This window comes from Lepus europaeus, chromosome 3 (genome assembly GCF_033115175.1).
Source record: "Lepus europaeus isolate LE1 chromosome 3, mLepTim1.pri, whole genome shotgun sequence".
Taxonomy (NCBI): domain Eukaryota; kingdom Metazoa; phylum Chordata; class Mammalia; order Lagomorpha; family Leporidae; genus Lepus; species Lepus europaeus.
In genome coordinates this window covers 20,083,295-20,090,839 of record NC_084829.1, presented here as the reverse complement: position 1 = coordinate 20,090,839, position 7,545 = coordinate 20,083,295, and positions in this window count along the sequence as shown.

Below are 7,545 nucleotides of genomic sequence, written 5' to 3'. Positions count from 1 at the left end.
CTTTCCTGCTTTCTCATAGCTTCTTTTACCTCATAACTTTGGCAAAGCCCATCACCATCGTTCCAGACTGACTTCTACAACATTTAGTTTAGCTCCTGCTACTAAATGACTCATTCCCTTTGAGTTTCCCAGTTGTGATTCTCAAGAGAATCTCACTTGTTCAGCTCACTTTGTTGAGCCGGGCCATATCATAGTTCCTTATCGTCTACTGGATTGGATTCCGTTGAGTCCAGTGTCCCATTTCTTGGCTCAGGTTTGGATGGATAAGGACATGAACATCTGTGCAGTAAGACTTTTGTGCTGAGTTGCTCTGGTAAGGAATGTATCCACAGTGAACAAGGCAGGTGACAAGCCTGATACACTTAATGTTTGCTGATCAGTAGAGCAAACTGCCTATACACCATCCATGGGTTTTCAAAGCTGACACTTTCATCTATTGCATGCTTTGTAAACATACTGACGCCTTACAAATAGAATGTTAACTCCCATCCATTGCCTCCAGAGAGAATGTCAAAAGCTCACATCAAACACTGCTTGGTGGTTTTGGATCAAGACCTTTGGTCCGAAGCTCAGTTGCCTGGCTATGAAAGTTGGCTTTAATATTTAACATCTGGACAAACATCTTAATCTCTTTATTCCTCAAGCGCCTTATCTATAAAGCAGGTATGTTCCTTATCTACTTTATAAAATTTTGGGGAGAATTAGCTGAATCTCTAAAGTACTTAGAAGTTGGCTATTAATTTGAATAGTAGAGGTAAAATATACTTGATTTTTAAAAAAAACCCTTTCAGCAGTCTATAAATTACACAACTGAAAACCAGCAAACAACTGACACATAGTTGTAGGGAACACCTAGGTCTGTAACAACAGCAAGTTTTCATTAAGGGGAAAAATTAGAAGAAACCTCACTTCTCCATATCTGAAGTTATGTATTAGTGTTAGTCATCTGTCATGGTCCTGGACATATGTTTCAATTTCTAGAATAACCTTGACATATGTGGTTATCATGGTTGATCCCATAGGCCATTTGTTTTTGAGTGGTAAGATGTTTAACAAGATAAGGTATTACTTGCTGCCTAACATCTACTATAGTGAAGAGATTCCTGGTAATTGCTAACCTCCAGGAGACACATGCTATGACTTTATTAGCTGCAATGTATAACAGGAAATACCAGTATTTCATTTTGGATCAAAGCCACTGAAAGAACCTAAGTAATTTTAATTACTCCAGAATTTCTACTTGCTTAAACTCTATTCTTCATACAAATTCATAGTTTATTTAAAGTCATTCTGTGTACTTAAATGTTCACCTCAAGTCTTCTCAAAGTTATAAAGACTGTCACCTAAGTGACCTCAACAAAAAGAAAGCTTGTTTTCAAAATGCATGTGGTCCAAATCTGGAACAAGAATGTTGGCAGGAATTGAAGCAGCTGCAAGAGCCAGCTGTTGTATGTGTGTTTCTCAAAGTAAATGAGACTCTGTTTTAATGTCTTCTTTTTTTCTGACCTTTGATTTCTTAGCCTCAGCTTGCCATATTCTCTAACTGAAAGCCTCATCACTGCCTTATGACCTCTCTCTCTCTCTATGTCTCTATTTAAGAGACACTCCCATGACTAATAGCCACTTGGTTTTCTCTGTATTTATCAATTAAAATACCAGAGACACTTAACTATATTGTCCTAGCTTACTACATTGCAGTTTCTGTACAGCCAATAGGTAGACCACCCCTGGTCAATACCCGGTGCTACCTAGTCATTTGCAGAGGGAGAGGACTAGACTACAGTGTATTATTCCACAGTGTTTCTTCCTCAGCGGCTGTGGGCAGGAACATTTCACTTATGAGGTTACCTGTATACAAAAGTGTTTTGAATAACCTGTTATTCATGCTACATAATATCCTTAGAGGAAAGCAAACCTTAATCCTCAGGCTATGGTACTAACTACCAGATTTGAAGAGCAAAAACGAAAACTTCATATTCAGGAGTTTCAGCTTGAAAGCTTGAAATTATCAGGTGGGAGAATTCCTCCAAGGCAAATCAACAAACACTAAAAACCAGGATTTCCCACGTTTGCATTCCTCATCCACCCTGAACTCTACAGCTGTTTTGCCAACACATTCATTCTTCTTATCCAGTAGCTTCAAGCTGAGATTGAGATTATTGAAGAGAGTCATGAAAGATGTCCAACCCAACATGACAAGGCAAGACTTTTGGAGAATCTGAGACATGCTTTCATCCAAAAGACAAAATGGCACAGAGCAAGTAATTAGTCTCAAAAGATTACGGAATATAAGGGGGATTGTGCTGATGTTGCTACTTACATTTTGTTACCTAAAACAGTATTCTTCACTAAGTTAACTCAATCTTTACAGCTTTTCCTTTACAGCTACCCTTGTAGGTAAGGGTATATAAGAATATATAAATTCATTTCCTTCTCTAAATATTAATTTTCCAAAATAAGAATGACACTGTTTATATTTTTAATTCAGCTATTAATTATAAATAGGCAACTAATCTTATAATTACTCACACATTGCTCATTGCCTCAAATATTCCAGGAAAATTTAGATTCTGTGCGTGTGTGTGTGTGTGTGTGTATAAGGGTAGTGTTGTCCCACTAAAGAGGAAATATGATATTGCTCAATAATTATAGCTTATTCATGTCTGTACATTAGACCCTGTTGCTTTGCCCCAAATGATGCGATTGTCCATAACTGCTGTTCATGTTATAGTTTGAGTAATAGAGAAGTAATCCTGCTTACAAATGTTCTATTGATATGAATACAATCATCAGAGGGTCCACCTGACCATGGAAATTATGCCTACTATGAGCAAAGCCCAAATGCAAATGATACAGCACTTTGGCATCTTTTAATTGTCCTAATTGATACTAAATATTGCTAAGATTCATAGAAGTACTAAAGCCTCACATGTGATACAACCATTTGATTTCACCTACCTTACATTTTCATGAAGCAATGGAAGCATACATAGAAAACAGTTGGGGTTGTCATATGTTAGCCCACTTTCTCTAACAAAGGACATTTTTATTTCCATTATATGTCATATCTTTTCATTCATCTTCACCTGGAATAAGAATTTATTTTTGGGGCCGGCGTTGTGTGATAGTGTGTTAAGATGATGCCTACAATGTTGGTATTCCATACAGGTGCTGGCTTGTACCCGAGCAGCTCCACTTCTTTTTTTTTTTTTTTTAACTTTTATTTAATGAATATAAATTTCCAGTATACAGCTTATGGATTACAATGGCTTCCCCTTCCCATAACTTCCCTCCCACCCGCAACCCTCCCCTCTCCCGCTTCCTCTCCCCTTCCATTCACATCAAGATTCATTTTCAATTCTCTTTATATACAGAAGATCAATTTAGTATAAATACTTCAACAGTTTGCACCCACATAGAAACACAAAGTGAAACATACTGTTGGAGTACTAGTTATAGCATTAAATCAAAATGTACAGTACATCAAGGACAGAGATCCCACATCAGGAGCAAGCGCACAGTGGCTCCTGTTGTTGACCCAACAAATTGACACTCTAGTTTATGGCGCCAGTAACCACCCTAGGCTGTCGTCATGAGTTGCCAAGGCTATGGAAGCCTTCCAAGTTTGCCGACTCTGATCATATTTAGACAAGGTCATAAAAGACAGGGTGAGGATAGTAACCAATGATCCTAAGAGTGGCCTTAACCAGGTCTGAACAATTATACAGCATTAAGTGGGGAAGCAGCTCCACTTCTGATCCAGTTCTCTGCTATTGCACCTGGGAAAGCAGTGGAAGATGGCTCAAGTGCTTGGGTCCTGGTCACTCACATGGGAAACCCTGAAGAAGGTCTGGGCTCCTGGCTTCGGCCTGGCCCAACTCTGGCCTTTGAGGCCATTTGGGGAGTGAATCAGCAGATGAAAGATCTCTCTCTGTAATTCTGCCTTTCAAATAAATAAAATTAAAAAGTTTAAAAAATTATTTCTTTAGGCTTCAGTATTGTCAGATGAAAACAAAGATATAGAAAATGTAATTCTCTTCTGCAGATGCCTCAAATGTACCCAGCAAGACTTGGGTTTCTTTGCTCCACTGTATGTCTTAGTGAATCCAGGCATAGAAACAAAGACATTTTCAGTGAATTAATGATATTATGTAATTATCCAATACCAACCCTACCCTGTTGATTATCAAAGCTCTTCTGGGGCCAGCATTGTGGTATAGCAGTTTAAGCTGCCAACTGCAATCCCATAAGGGTGCTGTTTGGAGTCCTAGCTGCTACACTTCTGATTTAATGGTCTGCTAACGTGTCTTGGAAAGCAGCAGAAGAGGGCCAAGTGCTCGGGCCTCTGCACTCACATGGGGGACAAGGATGAAGCTCCTGGCTCCTGGCTGTGGTTTGAACATTCCCCAGCCACTGCAGCCAATTTGGAGTGATGCAGTGAATTGAAGAGCAATCTCTCTCTCTCTCTCTCTCTCTCTCTCTCTCTCTGTGTGTGTGTGTAAAACAAATCTTTGAAAAATATTTTATAGAGAAATTGATGAAGATATATGCCACGCTTGTGGATAAAAATTCAGTCACATTAAATAGTTTAAGGAGCAGAAAATTAAAACTGGACCTACTCAATTCATATTGAAAATATAGTCAAGGTGACCTTTCACTCGGTGCTGAATTAACTTCAATATGACTCTTTTCATGCCCATCTAGGAGCGAGGAGCCACCTCCTGCGGAGGTTGAGACTTACATGAGGTCTCCCTCCCTTGCTAAAATCCTTGCTTAAGAGAAAGGTCATGAAAGCTGCATACTGATCACATTCGGAACCTTTTTGCCCAAGCCCCAGTGGAAGCCTGGATTAATGAGACTGATAAACGCTGATTTACCCTTTAGGACAGTTAGAGAAAAACTCCCCATGGTGATCATTCAAGGCCAATAGGACAGGTCATCGCGAAGCAGCAGCTCTCTTAACTGACTATTGTTCCAAATACCTTTGAATCACAATGGGTAACCTCAGTGTGCAAACCTTCCTTTCTTTCCATTTCTAGAGTGAGAATGGGATACAAACAGAGGTCAAAATTTCTGGAATGAGGTGATACTACAATATTATCTTTATCAAAATTACTACTAATAAATTTTTTTGTCCATACCCTGTGATGATTTTATATTCAAATGATGCATGTATGTTACACTAATACCTCTGATGTTTTATTTTAATTTTCAACTTACAGTGAAAATGGCAATTGGCTATAAAATGTTCAAAACATCTGGAGAAAACATTCCATTTTGACAGAAATCCAGACAGTTGGTAGATGTATGTTGTTTGTTCATAATGAGAAAGATAATATTTAACATATATTCATTGGATTAATGAATCTAAAATGTCTTAATGATATTTTCATTATTTATATGAATTATCATAGTGACATAAAAGGATATGTTTGAGCTTTGATGAACCTGCATTTTCTACTCACATACATTTTCTTGCAACCACAGCATAATTTTCTACATGTGTTTCTGTTTTGTGCTTTGGGACCTTGGTCATCTGCGATACAGTCTGTGGTAGGTTGAATAATGCTTCCCAAAGATGTCTACATCCTAATCCCCAGAATCTGTTACTGTGTTGCCTTACATGGAAAAAGGGATCTTTGTATTTGTGATTAAATGAAGGATTTTAAAAGGGAAAGATTACTGTGGATTATCTGGATGGGCCCAGTATAATCACAAAATATATTGTTAAGTTAGAAAGGGGAGCAGAGGGCTCAGTTGGTTAATCCTCTGCCTGCGGTGCCGGAATCCCATATGGGCGCCGGGTTCTAGTCTCAGTTGTTCCTCTTCTAGTCCAACTCTCTGCTGTGGCCTGGGAAGGCAGTGGAGGATGGCGCAAGTGCTTGGGCCCCTGCACCTGCATGGAAGACTGGGAGGAGGCACCTGGTTCCTGGCTTCGAATCGGCATAGCTCTAACAGTAGTGGCCATTTGTGGGATAAACCAATGGAAGGAAGACCTTTCTCTCTGTCTCTTTCTCTCACTAACTCTGCCTGTCAAATAAATTAAAAAAAAAAAAAAAGAGAAGCAGAAGAATCAGGAAGACAGAAGAGATGTGACAAGAGATGAAGTTGGGAGTGATGTAAATACTGGTTTTCAAGGTGATGTCCAGGAATGTGGGCAGCCATTGGGAGCTGGAAAAGGCAAGGCTTTGCAGACCCCTCAAAGGGAAGGCAGCCCTGTCCATACCTTGACTTTATACACATTTTAGATTTAGGACTTTCAGAACTGTGAGTTTGCTTTGTTCAAATTCAATAAATTGGTAGTAATTGGTTACAAAGACAATAGGTAATTAACACATGCTCTAATAATTTTATTATTATGCCACTGTAAGGAATCTTGTGAAAAATAAACACCAACTACCTAATTCACTGCCCATTTTTAAATGATTATTGTTAGAAAAAGAGTGCAGATTGGTGCCTCCTAACACAGGGCACCAAAATGTAAGGGAAAAGAACACAGAAAAGAGAAAGGAGACAGAATACAAATGCATAGCCAGACCAAATTTATTCAGAGAAAATAAATTCACAGATGTTGATCAATTGCCGCCATGCTAACAGACCAAACATATGGCAGAAACCCAGACCCCAGCCTGCTGGGCCTTTTATATCTTAAATGGGCTAGGGATGGGGGGCAGTAGGCTGAGATGAACTTCTTCATACTGGTTCTTCAGGTTTGTCACATTGGCTTCCAAGCCTGGAGAAGAATGAGGGGAGGGGTGGGGGATGAGAAACAGTACAAGATGTGAGACTGAATTGATCTCTTGAAAGAAGGCAGGGGTAACAAGAACCTAAAATGACTGAAGCTTATGTTCTTGTTCCATCAATTATCAAGGAATATTAGTTGACCCACTGGTCACTTTCCAAAGAATTCAATCACCCTTGCATTTATTTGATGTAGAATACTCCCAAAGCTAGTTGGGGAAGTTGTTATAGAACCCCAAACCTGGGTCCACTCACCTGATGTTCAGAAAGTCACTTGCTGACACTGGGATGATAGGAGAAAGGAGGTATTTATTGCAAAGCACAGAGCAAAGATATGGGAAGCTGACACTTAATTCTCGGGCTCCCAAAGGAGTTTGGGGTGAAGGTTCTTATCAATTGATATTGGGAGTGAGAGGTGTGTAATCAGCACATATCCTGGTCCCTGCTTGGTCAGTAATGCTCATGATTTTCCTTTGACTGGTTAGCAGTAGAGTTCTTCAGGGAGATGGCCCCATAAATCTTTAGATGAGGACCTTGTAAGGCTGATGATGAGGGACCATGTAGGGCCAGCTGTACCACTTCCTCAACTCAGTGAGTTAATTGTAGTCAATGGTTGACTGCAATCACAAAAACAGGACAAAGAAACTTTAAGCTAAGGAAGGGAGGGTGGGAGATGATAGGAGACTAGTATTGTGAGAACGTATGTGGCTAGGGAGAGGAGCTGAGCTGTAACAGTTCCAGCTGAACTTCTGATTGACAAGTACCGTTAGACAGCTCCCTGCGAACCATGGGTCACTGATTGAC